General features: G+C 61.5%; 1 protein-coding gene across 4 annotated transcripts in view; it reads right to left on the bottom strand.

Annotated features, from left to right (window-relative positions):
* Positions 1-19519, bottom strand: part of DAGLA (diacylglycerol lipase alpha) — a 67945-nt gene that overhangs the window by 42513 nt on the left and 5913 nt on the right. For 2 of the 4 annotated variants that reach the window (XM_066251680.1, XM_066251681.1), the window contains exon 1: positions 7865-8053. The exons of the other annotated variants lie outside the window; for them this stretch is intronic. The gene's annotated coding sequence lies outside the window, so the exon portion shown is untranslated. Of the gene's footprint in view, positions 1-7864; positions 8054-19519 lie in introns of those variants that run through there. 4 annotated transcript variants of the gene reach the window in all.

Raw genomic sequence — 19519 nt, 5'->3', positions numbered from 1 at the left:
TGCTGTCTGAGGAGGGACGTGTCCGAGCACAGCCTGGGGGACCGGGAGCCCTGAGCCCCGGTCCTGGTTCTTCCCACGCACATCCGGTCCGCAGGCGGCGTGGACCCCAGCCCCGCCCGCCTAGCTCCCTTGCAGCAGCCACCCCGGAGGGAGCTCACTGGGGCCCAGCCGCCACGCTGCGGGGGCAGCAGGGGAGAAGCAGGACGTCCTCCTCGTCTCCCTGAGGCAGCAACTGGTGGGAAGGGGTGCTGGGTGCTCTGCCTGAGGGGACACAGTGAGGAGCAGCTGGTGGACCGTGGCCAGTTATCCAGGGAGGTCCTCTCCCTGCCCAGCCCTGCGCCCCGGCTTCTCCTTGTGGGAGGGTGACTTGTGGCGTCCCCCTCTGAAAAGCACACTGCTGGAGGGAAGTGGCCCCTCCATGGGGAGAGCACGTAGGGTCCTGCTCCCAGGTGCAGCTGGGCCCGTGAGCCCTCTCCCTTAGCCTGGCGCCCTGTGGGCCCGCAGCCTGTGGCCCAGGCCGTGTGTGGTGGTGGTGGTGGGGGCTCAGCCAGGACCTGCAGCCAGGCTGTCAGCAAGAAGAGAAGGAAGGGCCTGGGGACGTGACTTCCCATCAGAGCCTGGGCTTCCTCTGAAAACACGGGGCTTGGCCAAATGATGCCCGGTTTCCCTAGACCCACTCTCTGTTCCCCCTGCGTGGACAAGATGCCCGGTTTCCCTAGACCCACTCTCTGTTCCCCCTGCGTGGACAAGATGCCCGGTTTCCCTAGACCCACTGTCCTATTCCCCCTGCGTGGACAAGATGCCCGGTTTCCCTAGACCCACTCTCCTATTCCCCCTGCGTGGACAAGATGCCCAGTTTCCCTAGACCCACTCTCCTATTCCCCCTGCATGGACAAGATGCCCAGTTCCCCTAGACCCACTCTCCTATTCCCCCTGCGTGGACAAGATGCCCGGTTTCCCTAGACCCACTCTCCTATTCCCCCTGAGTGGACAAGATGCCCGGTTACCCTAGACCCACTCTCTGTTCCCCCTGCGTGGACAAGATGCCCGGTTCCCCTAGACCCACTCTCTGTTCCCCCTGCGTGGACAAGATGCCCGGTTCCCCTAGACCCACTCTCTGTTCCCCTTGCGTGGACAAGATGCCCGGTTTCCCTAGACCCACTCTCCTGTTCCCCCTGCGTGGACAAGATGCCCGGTTTCCCTAGACCCACTCTCTGTTCCCCCTGCGTGGACAAGATGCCCGGTTTCCCTGGACCCACTCTCTGTTCCCCCTGCGTGGACAAGATGCCCGGTTTCCCTAGACCCACTCTCTGTTCCCCCTGCGTGGACAAGATGCCCGGTTTCCCTAGACCCACTCTCTGTTCCCCCTGCGTGGACAAGATGCCCGGTTTCCCTAGACCCACTCTCTGTTCCCCCTGCGTGGACAAGATGCCCGGTTTCCCTGGACCCACTCCCTGTTCCCCCTGCGTGGACAAGATGCCCGGTTTCCCTAGACCCACTCTCTGTTCCCCCTGCGTGGACAAGATGCCCGGTTTCCCTAGACCCACTCTCCTGTTCCCCCTGAACAGACAATGTCCAAGGATCTCCCATCTCCGCCTCAGGAATACGATCCCAAGAAGACTCAGGAGTACCAACACCCCACCTCACAGCCGTCCAGGGAGGTGGATGGGCTAAGAATTGCCCAGTGTTTGAAGGGCACCAACTTGAACTGAGTTTAAAACCTACCCATCACTGACTTGCCCGTGACCCCGGGGAGTGTCTCAGCCTCAGTTCCTCTCCAGACAATGGAGACGAGAGCAGCTGCTGCCCGCTGGGCGGCTGAGGACGGGCGGGGACTTGGTCAAGGGCCTGTCCTCTAGATCCTCCTTTCCGTGACTCTGCTGTGCTCTCTGCCAACTTCCTAGGAATGTGAGGAGGACAAACAAGACCCAGAGGAGGCTCCTGAGGAGGAATGCTCTGTAAAAAGCCTCAGCGACACCATGCCTTCCGTGGAAGACAGAGCCCTGGGCCTTGTCCAGATACTCCGGGCTCCCACCTGCACGCACAGGGACGGGGGAGAGCAGGCGGCCCTGAGAGGCGTGCCCTCGCCCCAGCCCTCCCCTCCCAGGGGCAGAGGCCGAGGAGGGGCCTGGACAGCGGGGACTGGGATCTAGCCCTGTGGCCCGCCCCCTGCTGGTCCTCCCTTCCAGGGAGAGTTCTGCACGGGGCCTCCTCTCGGGGGCTCAGGAGGGCACATGAGATCATGTCCGGGAAGTGCTCAGAGCTCCTCAGAGAGAAAAAGGCCCAAGGGACCCAAGGTGGGATCAATTATGAATCAATGTGCTCATTTATTAGCGCCTCGGTTCACTGCAGGGCAGACCGGGATCGCGGGGGGCTCGGGGTTGGGGAACCCGGGTTTGGTACTGGGCTTCGCCACTCGGAGATGTGGACCCAGGTTCCTGTGAAAGGGGATAAAGAACATCTCAGTGACACAGACAGGAGTGGCCTTCCCCTTCAAATGGGAACGGCGAGGGCACCAGCCTCACAGCACTACCGTGAGTAGTGGCCACCGAATGCTCAGCCGGGGACCACCACTGCTGCTGGGGAGTGGAGACAGGTGGGACCGAAGGCCCGAGGGTGGGGCTCGCCGCAATGGTGCCCAGGCTTGCAGACCTGTGTCTGCCCCCAGGCCTGCACCCACCGCTGACCAGCAACAGGAGAGAGGGCTTTGGGGTCTGGCGGCCACAGCGACCTGAACAGGTTACAGCCCTCAGGAGCCCAGCGCGCCCCTCCTCTGCATCTGTCCTGCTCCGGCCGGGAGGTGGGGGCGGGGCCTGGGCTCCCCCCAGCCAGGAGCCAGCATGGGCGTGGCCAGGCAGCCTCCGGCAGCTGCCCCCAAGCCTGGGCGCTGACACTGATGACAGGCTCCAGGCTGCCCTCTGTTTAGAGAGCTCTTAGCCCCTGGAGGGGCACAGCACAGCCGCTTGCTGACAACCTGCTTTTCCTCGCAGCTTGTCTGACAACTACCAGGTCGTGAGGAGACCACGGCCAGAGCAGGGAGTTTTCTCAAGACCACAGTGCAAAGCAGGGTGGACGCCCGGTGGTGGTGCCGACATTCTTCACCCTCCCGGGACCAGAGTCGCTCAGAGAGGCTGACCACAGGGGGGTAGCAGGGAGGGAGGCCCGGCCCCCTGCGCAGCTAATGCAGGCTTCTCCCCAAGGTTCCAGCTGTGGGGGAGAAAGGGCCCCCTCTTCCTCAGGATGCCAGGTCCGTCCAGCCTCTGTTTACCTAGCCAGTTCCCATCGGCCCGTGGCCCCAAGGCGCGGCCAGCACATTCCCTGGGCAGTGGCTGCCCACGCAGCGCTAGCTCAGGCGGAGGGAGGGGATGCTGGGAGGCCGCTCTCAGGAGGGCAGGCGCGGAGGCTGCAGGGGAAATCGTCCAGTTCCTGGGGCTGATTCATCTGAAAGGGGGTGACAGGAAGGGCGGGGTGGCCCTGGCTGACAGGCGAGCTCTCTTCGCTGGGAGGGAGGGTGAGGGTCGTGGACAGGTCCAGGAAAGAAAGTAGCAGATGAGCCAGGGCTTGGGCCATGTGTTCCTCTGTCCCTGGCTACACAGAAGTCCCATTGATGTGGCCCCTCGCCCCCTTGCCTCCACACCCTGGGGCCAGTGCCAACACAAGGGCTCTGGGGACTCTCCTCCTCATTGCCAGCCATCCAGCTGCTGCTGCCACTGCGGCTCTGGCACGCCAGGCACGCCAGGCCTGGCACTGTGAAACCACATGTTCTGCGCGGGCGAAGCACAGCACTGCTGGGCAGCTCTGGGGACCACCGGGTGTGGCACTTACGGCGTGCAGCCCTCCTTAGTTACGCAGAAAAGCTGGAAGCCCAAACGTGACGGACCACCTGCTCCCCACCCATTGCCCTGGAAGGCAAGTCCTTAGGCAAACAGCGAGCCAGGTACGAGCAGCACAGCAAATGCAGGGCTGGGAAAAGCAAACACTGTGGGCAACGGCTCTGCTGGGCTGCTGCCCCACAGGAGGGCACTCTGCTGCCGGGGTGTCCTCACCCGCAGCTGCCGCCGGGGCCCCGGGGGAATGGCCTGGCTCTCACCCCCTTCTCTGCCACCCCTCCCTGAGAGAGGCCTGAGGGCAAGGTGAGGGGGGTCAGGCAACAGGGGAGAACGGGCAGGGTACGCGTGCCCAGGGAGCAGGGCTGCCGAGGCTTGGGTGCCCCCCTGCACCCCATTCCAGGGGCCAGGGCACGTGGCCTCTGCTCAGCCACGTCCTGGCTGGGTGACTCTGACCAAGCGTCAGGACCTGGGGGCCAGGGAGGCCCACGTGCACGGCCCTCGTGAGGGTTAAATGGGACGAGGCCCGGTGGAAACACCCGGCGCAGAGCTTGGCACAGACGACGGCACCGATACATGGATGCTCTGCCAGTGCCACACAGATGCAGGGCGAGGCCGGGCAGGCCACAGAACAGAGGCAGCACTGTGGAAGTCACGGCACCACACGCTCCGAGGGCATGCTCACTCAGCTGCTCTGCGGCCCCCTGGTCTCGGCCCCCAGGGGAGACTTCTGACCTAGGGTGCACAAAAAGGGGCTGCTCCACCAGCAGGGGCTGCTCCACCAGCAAGAGCTACTCCCCCATTGGGGCTGATCCAGCTGGCAAGGCAGCTATGAGCCAGGCCCTAGAAGCGCCTCCAGCTGAGAAAAGGCTATGCCATCATGGGCCCCCCATACAGAGCTTCTGCTTCAGGCTGACTGCACCCCACAAGCAGCCAGAGGAGCGTGTCTCTTCCTCACAGCCCCCACCCTGGGGTTGAACACCACATGCTGAGGGGGTAGCTTGGCCTTTATTTGCTCCACTACCTGCCACTGTTGAGTGTTCTGCAGGTCAGAGCTCTTCATGCCTCAGTGCCTTTGCACAGGCTGGTTTCTGCACAGAAAACCTTTTCCAGTCTTACTCTCTCGGGAACTCCTCAGCCTCCCAGGGCTTAGCCTAAACACCAGCTCTTCTGTGAAGCCTCCAGAAGTGTGCCAACCCCAAAGCAGACCTGATCGGTGCCCCTCCATTCCTGCCCCAGGCATCCTGGCTCGCCACTAGGCTAGGAGCTCCCAGAGGGCAGGGCCGCACCTTCTGCCCATGTCCTTGGCAGCCAGCATAGCGCCTGGTTACGTACCACCTGCTCAATGTCAGACCAGGCCCTGGGACCAGCTCCCCTGTTCTGAGAGCACGAGGCTGGCCCGTCTGGCCAGAGACTCAGACGTGAGTGGGAACTGGGCAGGCTGAGCTTCCCTGACAAGGCAGGTGGGGCTCAAGGTCTTCTCTCCTTTGCAAACTGTGCATAATCTGAGCACCAAGCTTCACCAGTCAGTCACAGGTGGCTTCGGGGCTTGCCGACTGCCTTCCCATCTCTAATGCAGAAACCCAAGTCACCGACAGGAGGGGTGAGCGAGGGGAAGTGCAGCCGGAACTGCAGGGAGAAAGGGAGTTGTGGCTGCCATCTGCTGTGAACAAGATGTTTGGAGAACACGCACTCCTCAGTTCTGAGGTCTCCCAGCCAACTCATGGCGGGTGGGCCGCCCCTCTGCAGATGGGAGCTGGCAACCGAGCCAAGCCCGAGGGGCACCGGCCCCCCCCATGCCCGCCCAGACCCTCTGTGCTCCAGTCTGACTCGCTGTGTCTCACGCAGACCTGGGGCCAGGACGCCAGCCTAAACAGCCTTGTCGCCTCTTCCAGGAAGCCCCCCACCAGGCTCTGGGGAGCCAATTCCATAATAATGATGATAGCGACTCAAACGTAATGATGATAAAAGTAACCCACTGCCTGCCAGAATTCCTTACAGGAATTCGTAGCCATCATCTCCCTTCACCGCCTCACCCCAGGGAGGAGGAGAAAGCAGAGTCCCAGAGGGGACCGCTGCCCCGCCTCTCTGCAGAGCGACCCCACCAGCCACCACCCAGGCCCATCAGAGGCCCTCCTCTGTTCTCTAAGCCTGGGGGCTTCATGCACAACAGGAGAACACCAGGTGACCTTCTGGGCCACTGAGTCAAACATGCACATTTTAGGGTGGAAAGCCAAGGAAGCAGACACCGGCCCAGGCCACACACAGGTCAGCAGCAGGCGAGGAGCAGGCTCCCCTCAGGGCTGCCCACTGGTCTTGGAAGACAGTCCTCCCTAGAAGACGAAGGGCTGCTGGCCCTGCCGTGTGGGCTTTCCCCTCCCCAGCGCCCTGCCTGTTACCGCTGCTGCTCAGGGTGCAGCCGGTCGGCCTCAGTGCTCCTGGCCGTGGCAGTGGGCCCAGCTGAGAGCCAGGAGGGGAGACAGCCCTGCCCTCTTGGCTGGGCCCCCAGTCCCGTCACTTCGGAGGCTGGGCCGAGGCCACATTCCTTCCCCGGCTGCACTGCCCTGCCCTGCCCTGCCCTGCCCTGCGCCTGCTCATGGAGGGATTAGTGTGGCCGATGAGGCTGGACGTGCTTGCAGGGGGTCAGGCAGGGTACTCGTCAGAGACACACTGGAGCTGCCCCGGGGCACCCGGCCAGCAGAAACCGCTGCATTTCTTACCGGGTCAGGAGGGTGAGAAGGCTGCCTGCCGAGACCAAGCCAAGTCCGAGTCCCGAATGTCCCCCTGTGAACCTCAGGCCCCTGCCCTTCCACCCTGGAGAGGTCAGAGGGCATCCCCGCGCCCATTGCCGGCAGGAAGGCAGGGTCTCCGGCGATCACCCAGAGCAGTACAGCCCCCCCCCCCCCCAACCCGGCGGCCTGAGCGGCTCTGCGCTGCCTCCACAGGCCTCCTCGCAAGCGTGCACTCCCCGTTTCCGGCTGCTCGCCCGAACCCCGTCCTCCGCACTCCGTAACTGTGACCCCTTCATGGGTGTCCCCAAACTGCACACAGACGTGTGTGAATTCTTGCAGGGGGAGAGCCTGCAGTTGTCCCTTCTCTAGGGGTCCTTGGCCCCCCGGCTGGATCACTGCGCTGGCCCCCTTCCTGCCTCGCACAGACCCCCAAAGGGTCGCCCTTCTGTGGACTGGGGACTCAATGGTGTCTCTGTTCTCTGGACGAAAGGCCCTGGGCCCTGGGTGGGGGGCGGGGGCTCTTCCAGGAAGACAGGACCCTCTGCGCTGAGGACCCCCGAGGCCTCCCTGCTCCTGCCTGTAGAGAAGCGGGCGCGGCCCTGGGCCCTGGGTGGGGGGCGGGGGCTCCTCCAGGGAGACAGGACCCTCTGCGCTGAGGACCCCCGAGGCCTCCCTGCTCCTGCCTGTAGAGAAGCGGGCGCGGTGCTGGCTGAAGAGCTACGACCTTGACCTCTGGAGTGTGAGGAGAAGGCAGCAGGGCTGGGGGGAGGCGAAGAGCTCGGTGGGGGCACTGCTCACAGCCAGCCGGGGTCCCCACCTCCCCCCCCAGTTCCTAGGACTTCCTCCATGTGAGTCGCTGTTGCCACCCAGACACCTTCCGAGCCAGCTCGTGCCCGGGCTGAGGCACGGCCAGGCCAGGCTGAGTCAGCCAGGGGAATCCCAGCACCAGCGCCGCGCTGGGTGACAGTTCTGCTGACACCTACGGAGTGGGGCACCCAGCCCCTCCCAGCAGAGGGGGAGAGGAGCGCCAGGGCTCCCCACCCCCACTTCCTGCTCCCGGAGGGGGGGCCTGGCAGCAGAGCGGGAGGAGCCTCAGAGGGCTGCTGTCCTGGGCCCGCACCTCGCCTCTGCGGCCTCTTCGGGCCTCTGGCCCCTTATCTTTGTCAGTGGGGGAGGGGGGGGAGAATGTTCACCGTGGCCCCCGCCAGCTCTTGCCCAGTGACTGTCACCCCATCCATTGGCTGGCCTGCTTCCTGGGACCTCAGTAACCCCAGGGCCTCCTGGGGCACGTTGTGGACATCTTACCTCGCTCCTGTGGGACTCCTGACCTCTGTGTCCTGCCCGGGGAACCCCCCACTACACGCTGCCCTGGACCCCAGGAAGGGCTGGGTCAAGCTCTCCCTGTGAGGACAGAGGAGGGGCAAAGAGGAGCACAAGGCCCAGAGAGGGCTGGCCTGAGAGCCTGAAAGGGGGACAGAAAGGACAGGCACAAAGGCAGCTCCCAGCAGGACATCCGGTCCCTCAAGAAACCCAGCCAGGTCCCCACAAACCTGCCAGACCGGTTAGCGGCTAGTGGCCACTTCACTGTTGCCAGGCTGCGTGAGGGTGCAGGGGAGGGGGCCTGCGGGCCCTGCCTGTGGCAGCTGCCAGCTGGTCTGTCTCCTGGGACATTCTGTTGAATGCCACCTACCCCATTACTCCATTCCCTTCCAGCCTGACTCCTGGGGGAGGGCGCTGTTCTGAGCACACCTGGCCCACTGCCTCAGGGGGGCCCCCAGACCAGTGGGGAGGAGCAGACGGGGGTGGGGGGATGGAGGTTCCAGCCGAGGCTTCCTGTGCACTCAGCAGGACCTTGAGGAGGCTCTCCTGAGGGTATCAACAAGAAGGTGCAAGCCCCATCAGGAGGAGCTCACAGGACAGAATGACCAGGAAACCCACGCTCAAGCCAAAGAGTTCAGGGCTATGACTCTGGGGACCGCACAGCCAGGGCAGACAGAGAAGGCTCCCTGGAGGGCGCTGACCACCAGGCAGAAAAAGGAGGGAACGCAAGGCCCCCTTGTTCTTTTCTCCCTCCTCCTGCCCCTACAAAAAAAGGCCCCCGACCCCAGGAAGGTAAGTGCACCGTGTGCATGGGTCTGACCCCAGCCAGCACGGAAGCCTGTCCCCCTCACCTCCATCCTCAAGGGCTCTGTGCTGAGCACCATCACCACTTCCCAGCTCCTCCTGCCTCTGGGATGCTGGCTAAGCTGGTTTCCACGGGCTCCCTGCACCAGGAACCCAGTCCTGAGTGCACAGCGGGCCTCCGGGCTGTTTCTCCAGCATCACAGGCAGACACAGGCTTGGTGTTACCTCGACAGGTATCCAGAGCCCCTCCAACTTCAGGTCACCCCGGCCCCGCCAGCTTTGACAGTCCCTTCTCCATGGTTCAGGCAAGGAAGTTGGAAGAGCGAGAGACCCAGAAGAAGCCCATCGTTTCTTTGGAAGGAAACGGCAAAGATGTGACCACAACAATCCCATGGGTTCACTGAAACGGCTTTAAAGGAAACGGCCTGCGTCGGCCTAGCGTGCGGAGGACCCGGGTTCGATTCCCGGCCAGGGCACACAGGAGAAGCGCACATTTGCTTCTCCACCCCTCTGCCGCGCCTTCCTCTCTGTCTCTCTCTTCCCCTCCTGCAGCCAAGGCTCCATTGGAGCAAAGATGGCCCGGGCGCTGGGGATGGCTCTGTGGCCTCTGCCCCAGGCGCTAGAGTGGCTCTGGTCACAACATGGCGACGCCCAGGATGGGCAGAGCATCGCCCCCTGGTGGGTAGAGCCTCGCCCCATGGTGGGCGTGCCGGGTGGATCCCGGTCGGGCGCATGTGGGAGTCTGTCTGACTGTCTCTCCCTGTTTCCAGCTTCAGAAAAATGCAAAAAAATAAATAAATAAATAAAATAAAGGAAACGGCCTGAGAGCTTTCTCCCACCCTCTCTCCCCACTGAACCACTCATCGGGAAACAACAGCTCAAAGCGTGGGAGCTCAGGGTTGCTGGGGCCCGAAAGAGAGGGGGTCTCAGCCACAAAGCCAGGCAAGGGGCCCTGGGGCAAGGGCAGCTCTGGGCAGGAGCAGATGAAAAGCGGACACCTAGCCACAGGCAGCACAAAGAGTTCGCGGGAGGCCCGCGTCAGACTCAGGAACCGGGCGCCCTCGAGCTCGCCACTATGGGTGGCTTACTTTCCTTCTCTGTGAGGACAGAGGGGATGTCTCCTCCTCTCCTGCTCCCCCTCCGCCTTTGTCTGGAGGGCCCTGCCCTGAGCAGCTGTTTCTGCACACACTCTCTCTGGGCAGCTGGACCAGACAGCTGCGGGTCTTCGTGGACAGCACACATAACTTAGAAAACCAGACAAGGGGCCGAGTGGGGAGTGACGTAACTCCCCGGAGATTAGAGCTAGAAGGGCCCAGGGGAAATCAGAGTTCAAGCCTTCCTGACTCCCTGAGTTTTAGAGACGGTGACCTTAAAGCCCAGAGAGGTACGCTGACAAGCCCAAGGTCACACAGTGATGGGCCCCAGCCCGGTCTTTGGCTACATTCCAAGCCTCATTCATTCGACCATGACTCCCCGAGCACGTCCTCTGAGGCTAGACTCTGGTGCTTAGTTTAGGCGCCTATGTGATGCACGGGTGAAAACTGAACTCCACCCAGAGGCTTGTGAGCTGGGTGGGCTCCTACCTCTCTGCTCCCCCTCTCCCCACTCTCGCCTCTGTTGTGAAGGGGAGGAGCTACCCTTGCCATGGCCGGGAAGAGTCAAGGCAGATAGAAAGTAACCAAGTGGGAGAAACAGTGTGGGGGACAAGAGACCACCAGGCCCAGCCTGGGGGTGAGGAGGACCATGGGGGAGTCACCCCAGCAGGGAGGGCAAGCGAGGGCAGCGCTGGCCTGGGCGTCTGGGCCTGCCACGGCACCTGGGATCTTTGGACCCTGGACCGAAAATGTGCATCTGAGGCTTAGTTTTTTCTTCTTATTACAAAATCCATGTTCTCCTTAGAAAATAGAAACGAGGGGTGGGGGAGGGAGAGCCAATAGAAAACGCCCATGATCCCTCCAGGAAAATTATTAATTGTTAACATCTGTCCACTCTTTCTTTTTCCTCTGTCCAAATATGGGGCCATTCTGCACCTACCACTCTTTTACAGGGAGCACAAGGTAAACATTTCATGAAACATTGTTTCCAGCACAATCCTCCCTCTTTCCTTACTGCAGGTAGTCCACCCGGCTGGTGCACATGAGTTTATTTGACCAGTTCCCTGCTGGTGGCCATTAATGAGGCTGTGTCCCTCTGAGAAACTGCTGGCAGCTTGGGGGACCCCGAGCAGGGCTGTGCTGGAGCTTTGGGCCCCTGAAGCCTGCGCCCACCTAGTGCTCACCCCACCCCTCCACCCAGAGGCAAAGCTTCCTGCACGAGTAGGGAGGGGGTTCTGTCCTCAGCTCTCAAGCTCTGAATGACTCTCAGGGACTCCCACACTTGAATGATAAATGCAGATTCTCGACCCAGAAATTCCGGGTGGATTGGTCCAAGGTAGGACCCAGGAACCTATATTCTGAGTGAGCCCCACCACGGAGATCTTGATGCTGGGGACAGCCACCCCACACTCAGAGACAGAGACACTGGGCTCCAGGAAGAGTCCTACCAGCTTCTCCTACCCGAGCAAGCAGAAGCGGCTCCAGCTGCACCCTCTTGGGCCACACTCCCAGAGGTTCTGATTCGGGATCGGGGGCCACAATGAGATTCTGCCTTTCTGACCCGCTTCCAGGCGACGCTGCTGCTGCTGGCTCCTGGGCCACACCGGGGGGGGGGGGGCGCTGAACTAAACCTATTGGCTCCTGGGCCACACCGGGGAGCACTGAACTAAACCTATCTGGGCACCGTGGACAGGTGTGGGCAGGGGCAGGTGACGGGCACTTTGCCCAGATGGATAACCACAGCCCGAACTTAGGAAGCCTCTTCTTATGGTTCAAACACTATGGCCTGGCCACTCAAAGTGTGGTCTGTGAACCACATTGCTAGGAGCTGACCTAGCCTGAGCGGGAATCTGCACCGGCCAGCTCCCAGGTGGCCCGTGTCCCCGTTAAGGCAGCACTGTGCTGAGTCCTTGACATGCGTCGCCCCTGTCGTTCTCCCTGTCATTCTCCTAGTGCTGCTCAGACGCAGCTCCTCGTTCCTCTGATGGCACAGGTGGAAAGCACAGCCGTGGTTATGTCTCACAAGTGCCACCAGCAGGAGCTGCCACGGAGGCCGGCGGGTCCAGCCGGAGCCCCAGGTCACAACGCCCCTGTGGCTTCCCGTCCACTCCCCGGACCCACTCCTCCAGGTGGGCTCGAACACTCCGCTTGATTGCTGAGGCCCCGGAGGCAGGAAGACAGGCCAATTGCTCTGACTCCTGCCCTGGGAAACAGGTGACTCGGAGCCCACCCGCTGGCCGTGTCCGTGCCCGCGATCCTCCCCTCCTGGCCCACTCGTCTGAGCCGCAGAGCCAGAGCGCAGGGCCTGGGTGGGGGTCCCGCCTCCACAGCCCGCAGGTTCTGCAGACACAGCCGGGGCTCAGGAAGTGGGAACTGGGGCGGAGGAACCAGGGGCTCGGTTTGATCTGAGGACGTTCTTTTTTTCCCAGCCAGGCTCAGTTTTGCATGCCTTCTGAAAGGACGCAGAGAATAGCTGTGCTCAGCCCAGCGAGGCCGGCCTCTTTCAACCTCCCAGTTGCTGCCATTTGCAATTACAACTTCAGAGGGCTCCTGTAATTTATACATCCCAGGATGCACTGCTCCAGCTGCTTTATGATGGGAGTTCATTACCCCATGATGCTTAAACTTTTATAAAGTACTGAGCAGATGGTGGGCTGGGTGCCCGGCTTAGTTACCGCTGCCGGAAGTCTGATGAATGGGTTCACCTGGGGAAGGGCGGGGGGCCAGGCTTTCTAGAAGTGGAGAAGGCGGCTCGGAGAACAGGGGCCCTCCATTAGCCGTTTATTAACCTGTACGGTAGAGCAGGCTGGCAGCAAGACGTGCAGTCCGCAGCAGCCCAGCATTACTGGCAGGGGGCATTCGGGGTGACAGGAACAAGCCCGCGTGCACCTAAAAGCCGCCTGCCAGGATAGGCAAGGTGCCAGGTCTGAGGAGGCGGCCACAGCCACAGATGGCCTATGCATGGGGAACGACAGACTTCCTGGGAGGGGGGAGGCTGGTCCTCTCAGCAACAGAGTGGCCAAAGGAGCCTTCCTTTTGTAGGAACCTGTTGTCCCTGTGGCTCGCAGGGTCACCAGAGCCAAGGCAAGGCCGGGGAAGGGGAGAAACGCCCTGCAAGCAGGTGCCAGACAGATGGGTGGCCTGACATAGGCCCTCTAGCAGAATCCTTCAATCCTCCAAGGAAACTGAGGTCCTGGCCTGTCATCTGCTGTAAAACCCAAATGCCTTCCTCTGGGCTGGGGCTGGGGGTGCGGTAGGCACCGGCCTGAGCACAGAGCCTAGAGCTGGGTGTGCGCCCACTGAACAGGAACTGTCACTATTCTCCGCATGACTGAGTTACTAGCATGAAGCACTTAGAAGGAGCCTGGCAAAGAGCAATGCTAGGAAGTGTCTGCTATTGTTGCTATTGTTACATTATAAATTGTTACATGTCAATCACTCACTTGTTGTTACATTGTAAATTGTCTGTTACACATCAGTCAACCAGAACTCCCTCAGGACCAGGTGGTAACTTTTCTCTTATTATCACCAGCTCTAGGGCACTAAGTTTAGGGCCAGTCACCCTTCCCCTAAAAGAAAAAGCCCCGGCAGGGTAGCTCAGTTGGTGATAGCATCATCTCGATATACCAAGGTTGCGAGTTCTATCCCTGGTCAGGGCACCTATAAGAGTCAATCAATGAACGCATAACTAAGTGCAACAACAAATCCGCGCTTCTCTCTCTCTCTCTCAACTCAGTAAATTAAACAACAACAACGAAACCATCCACGAAAACGAGCGCACAGCAGATTACCAGTGGCAAGACCGCTCTCTGCTCCCCAGTCTGGCCCAAGGCCCAAGCCCAAGGCAGGTGTCGGGGAAGACCAAGTTCTTTCCAAAGTCATGAAACCAAAACAACCTCTTGAGAAAAATTCCTTGACTTCCCAGGAGGAAAGAGACTCCAGATGTGGCTGGTTTTCTGGTTCTGGGACACCAGGGGTGATGCTGGCCTTCTCCCTCTGCCTGTCCTGGGAACCGAGGAGGATATGCCGTGACTGGGACCTTGAGCCTCAGGTGGGGCTGTGTGGCCCCCACAGGCTGGGTCCCCCTGGACGCTTGGCTGGCCTTCTGCCCTGACTGACAGGCGTCCGGGGCTAGAGAGAACACGACAGGACTCCCGATGTGCCTAGGCCGTTAGTGTTCCCGGCTGTGAGGACCAGTCCTGGCCCTGTGCTGGCGATGCCCAATCTGACCCACTGGCCGGCCACCTTCCCACAGCCAAGGGGCATGGGGCTGCCATTGGTCCAGGAGGGCCAGAGAGTCTCCCCCAAAAGCCTCGGGGAAGGAAAAGGTGGAAAAAGAAAAGCCAGCCCAATGGACCAGGTGCCAAAGGGAAGGAAACCAAAGCAGGAAAGGGGCCGAAAGGAGCTAGGGGGCTCGAGCCAGCCCGGGGGGGGGGGGCTGGGCAGGAACGGAACTGGGGGGCTCGAGCCAGCCCGGGGGGGGCTGAGCAAGAACGGAACTGGGGGGCTCGAGCCAGCCCGGGGGGGGCTGGGTGGGAACAGAACTGGGGGGCTCGAGCCAGCCCGGGGGGGGGGCTGGGCGGGAACGGAACTGGGGGGCTCGAGCCAGCCCGGGGGAGGGGCTAGGCAGAACGGAACTGGGGGGCTCGAGCCAGCCCAGGGGGGCTGGGTGGGAATGGAATTGGGGGCTCGAGCCAGCCTTGGGGGGGCTGGGCTGGAACAGAACTAGGGGGCTCGAGCCAGCCCGGGGGGGGCTGGGCAGGAACGGAACTGGGGGGCTCGAGCCAGCCTGGGGGGCTGGGTGGGAACAGAACTGGGGGGCTCGAGCCAGCCTGGGGGGGCTAGGTGGGAACGGAACTGGGGGGCTCAAGCCAGCCTGGGGGGGCTGGGCGGGAACGGAACTGGGGGGCTCAAGCCAGCCTGGGGGGGCTGGGCAGGAATGGAACTGGGGGGCTCGAGCCAGCCTGGGGGGGCTGGGCGGGAACGGAACTGGGGGGCTCGAGCCAGCCTGGGGGGGCTGGGCAGGAATGGAACTGGGCAAGATGCCAGGGGGCCGGGGGACACTGCCAGCTGAGAAGAGGCCCAGAGGCCAGGGGAGTGAAGCTGCCCCACGGGCGGGCACGGTGCTGGGGCTGCCTGGCCTTGGAGGAGAGGACCTCAGGAACGGGAGGCTCTCTAAGCTTAGCACCGCCCTGGCCTGGCAGAGAAGAGTCAAGGAAATAATCTTGATGCTTAATAAATAGCAGGTGCTCTTTATTGAGAACCTGCTCTGTCCTTGGCCCCAGGCGGAACCTCCGCCGTGCGGCCTCACTGCGTCCTGACAGCAGCCCCGTGCGCCACATTCCCTCAGAGCCCCCACGGCAGACAGGAGGAAACAGGCTGAGGGTTTGAGCAGCTTGCGCAAGCAGATCGGACTCCAGTGAAACCCTTTATGCCCCAGTCTGTGTCTGCAGGCCTGCGCTGTGCTGACCGGGAGGAGATGGGGGTGTGTGTGTAGCAGAAGTAGATGACCAAGGGAATGCGAGAGCAGTCAGGTCCTGGAGGCAGACAGCTCTGAGCGGGCCAGGCGGGCACATGCTGACTGCAGGACGGGCCCCCGCGGCTGAGACTGGAAAGGCCACGAGAGTCCCCTCAGCCGCTGGGCCTCGGGCTGCCAGGAAGCGGCAGCGCGGGAGCCTGGGTGAAGCGGGGAGTCGGATAAAGGGCGGGCCAGGGCGCCTGATGTCACCCCGCCTGCAGAGGGCGGGAACCTGGGGAGTGAAACAAAACATCACCCACAGCAGCCAGGCCACAGCTTTCAGCAGACATGCCGGTTCTGCCTCACCCTCGTCCACAGCCGGAGGCCCCGTCCTCTTCCTCGGGGCCTGCGGCCGGGGCGGGGGGCACCCTGGCAGACCCGTCGGGCTCCCCGGGCCTAGCTCGAAGCAGAAACGTGCTCAGAGTACAGCTGACGAGAAAGCAGAGGAGTCCTAGCCAACGCCCTGGGAACCCTGCCATCGAGAGGCTGACAGTCTCCCCGCTTTCCGGAACAACAGATGCAGGGCTCACCTCTTCACCAGGCCTTCTGTGTATTCTGAGGGGTAAGAGGAGGTCCTGGCAGCTGCTGGGGAGCTAGCCTTCCTCACCAAACCCAGCCTGAGCGGACCTAGTCAGGCTGCCCAGGCGGTGGGAGAGAGAGGGGTGGCGGGCCGGGCCACAGCCCCAAGGCCCAGAGCGGGAGGAATGCCCCCACTGACCCAGCGCTGCTCAGCCAACCAGGACACCCAGCTGGGGCCTGGCACCCGCTCTAGGCACCTCCTGCCCAGCTACTGGCGCAACTGAGTCCTTGAGCAAGTCTCTGCCAACTGACGAGCCACAGAACAACTCGCCTGTCCAGGCAGTCCAGGGGGTGGGTGCCGATGCCCCAGCCTGGGCTTGTACGCACCTGGGCTTGGGCACTCCCGGCCTTCGTGCCAGCCCCTGAATGGCAGACACAGGCCATTCTAATCCTCGATTAGCCCTACGGCTTTCCCATCACCGTTGAGCATGGGGAGAGCCAGCGAGGGAGAGAGAATAAATATCATCGCTGCTGTTACACAGATGGGGTAACTGAGGCTCAGAAAGGCTGAGTGACTCATCTGAAGTTGCCCAGCAGAGCCAGGGGCAGAATCCAGGGCCAGCACCCTGACATGCCTTGTTGTCTCTCTAAAATCATCATCATGTGTGAGTGGGTGCTCCTGGTCCCCACAGCAAAAGACGGGGCCCGATGCAGACCAACACTTCAGGCCAGACAAGCAGAAGTGGCTGAGCCACTGGATAAATACCCAGACCCAAGGAGAGGGAAGGGAATACAAGGAGAAGCGGAGAAGCCCCCGCATCTCAAGGCTGCTGGGCTCCAAATCCCGGCCCTGCCGCCCACTAGCTGAGTGCGTAGAGCAAGTTGCTAAACCTCATCTGTAAAATGGGCTAATATCGCCTGTCTCTCGGGGTGGTTCTGAGGATTTAACGAGCTAACGGATGAAAAGTGCTTGGCACAGCGCCTGGCATCTGTGTTCAGTAAGTGCTGTTTTGCCGTTATTGTTAGTCTTCAATGAAGGGATAGATTAGTGAGGGGAACAAGCCACCAACATTTAACAACATACACTCTCGGGGACACCTGTACAATGCCCCTTAATCCTGTTCGCTAGGACAGTCCTGGGGTTCAGTGCGGCACGAAGAAAGGCATCACGGGAGAGGAGGGCTGCGTGGGCCTGAAGGAGAGGTCCGGCTTGGACAGGACAGGGAAGGTTCCTGGTTCGAACCCTGGCTCCCCACCTCCTTGCTGTGTCCCTGGGCAGGTCCCTGCACCTCTCTAAGCGTCCTGCGAGACAGGGCTGGAGGGATGGGAATGCAGACAGCGCCCTCGCAAGGAGCGAGACCCTCTGCACACTATGCTGGGGTTGCTTCCTCCGCCTTCACAAAATAGAAACTATCGCTATGACTATTGCTATTTTGTGGCTGAGCAAAGCCTCCTGGAGACAGACACGTGGGAGCCTTCCCAGACCCCCAAACCTGAAAGGGTTTGATAAGAAGCTAAGTGGGAGGCTCTGTCCTGGGGGTTAGGGGTTGGGGGGCGGAGGTGCAGCCCCTGGGAGCTCACCCCGCCATGCGGCCTGCCCAGCGGGCGCAGCCCTGTGCTGGGTGGGAGGTGCCGGCCGGATTATACATAACGAAGGGCCATCAATAATAAATTAACCTCAAGGAAGTCCAGGAACGTCGATCATAAATTAATTAAATGGCTCCAGAAGAGGCAACAACAAAGGCTGTACACAGCTGCGGCCCACCCTACCTCGCCCTCCGCCACCCCGCATCTCCAGGTGCAGAAATCTGCTCCCCAAACACAGGTGGAGACAAGCCCTGTTCTCCCCCACCCCCGCCCCTCAGCTCAGAGAACTCCCAAAGGGTTCTGATGGAACTTCTCTGAATAGTAACCCCCGGGCGGAACCCGGGCAGGCGCAATTTCAGGGGGTGATTTGATGAGGAAATGATAAGCGCCTGGAAGTAAATGCTGGGAAGGCTGGAGCCTGTGGGCTCTGCAGGCAGGAGGACACCCGCTGGCGGCACGCACAGCCTCATGGGGACCCTGAGAGGCTCCACTCACACTCCCGGCTCGGAACGCGCCGGAGTCGAAGCCGCTGAAAGTCAAGTGTGGGAAGCGCATCCCCGGCGGGGCCCGGAGGCCCTGCCCCTCCTCTTCAGGCCCGACCTGCAGGCCCTGCCCCATGCCCACCTCTTACAGACCCAACGGACAACCCTCACGGCCCCCACTGCACCTCCATAACCGATCAGGCTGGTCTGTCCACTGCCCTCCCCACAGCGGCTACTGCCCAGCTTGAAGCCCTCCTCACCTGGCACCTGCCCCCGCCGCCAGCTGGCCTCTCCACTCCCGTCCCCCAGGCCTCCCCGGCACCTGCTGCTGGGCCCCTCTCCCTGGTGTCCACACTCTGGCTCAGCACACGTCCCTGACTGCTTATGTTTCCCCCGGTGACATCGTCCCGCAGTCCCGGCGGCCGGGGACGCAGCTCCAACAGTCTCCCCGCTTCGTTACTTCTATTCTGTGCACCCGACATTCAATCCAGACCTCAATGGTCAGAGCCCCACTTCCTCAGACAACCCCCCTTGCTGCTGCGCCCTCTGCAACCCCCTGGGTGGCCCCGGTTAGAGGCCGTTGCCACCCAAGCCTCCCCTGATCTCCCTCATTTGGGTCCCTCAACCTTTGACCTCCAGCTCTACCTCTTGAAATAGCAGCACGGACCTTTATGTCCATCTTGTATCTTCTCACTAGATTCTGGACGCCTTGAGGGCGGAACAGGTACCTAATCAGCTCAGAACGGCCAGCTCATCACCACGGCCCGCGCTGACACCAGCCCTCAGGCGGTGCTCAAGAAATAACTATCCACAGGATCGAGTGGAAACAGCCCCCGGAGACAAAGACATTTTGTGTACAACTCTGTGGACAGATATGCAAGATTCCATCCATGCCAAGGACAGGGTGGAGTTAACTTCTGCTCATCAAGAAAGGGGACATGACCCATGACATCTTCCCTGCTAATGTATGCGGGTCATGATGTAACTGCCTTTCTGTGGAAAAGATTTTGACTGCAAGACCAACAACATCTGCTGAGCGTGGCTGCTTTCATCCTGGTCCCTCCCCTCTCCAGGATTATTAGGCATGGCATTCTTACACCCCCCTGAGAGAGGCTTTTCTGTCCCCATCTTACAGACGAGGAAACTGAGGTGTAGTAAGGTTCCGGAACACAGATCTGGGTCTGCCTGACTTCAGACTCTCAAGTTGTAACGCCCACGGGCTATAACACTATCTTCTGTCATCGAGAAGGTTGCCTGTCCCCAACTGAATTCCAGGGGTCCTTGAGGAGGAGCATGGAAGCGGGCGTGTGTGAACACGCACGGGTGTTTGAGAGCCACACCTCCAGCCTGGGCTAGCTTCTGAGGAATACTGAGAAAGCAGAAAGTCTTACAAGAATCACAACGGGAGATGCTAAATCCGCCCCGCCCCCCGAGCTGCAAGGCGGCCCCCCCTGCTCCCACTGTTCTCTCCTGCTTTTCGGAGCCCAGCAACGCCCCGCTCTGCACACCCACTGACATCAGGCCAGCCAGACACAGAAGCCCACAAGTTCCCACACCGCCAGGCGCTCCACGCCCCCTCAGCCCTCGCTTCCCACAGAAACACTCACAGGCACACGTGGCTTCACACATGTGCAAT

Source organism: Saccopteryx bilineata, chromosome 1, assembly GCF_036850765.1.
Source record: "Saccopteryx bilineata isolate mSacBil1 chromosome 1, mSacBil1_pri_phased_curated, whole genome shotgun sequence".
Classification (NCBI taxonomy): Eukaryota; Metazoa; Chordata; class Mammalia; order Chiroptera; family Emballonuridae; genus Saccopteryx; species Saccopteryx bilineata.
This window is presented reverse-complemented; position numbering and strand designations above follow the sequence as displayed.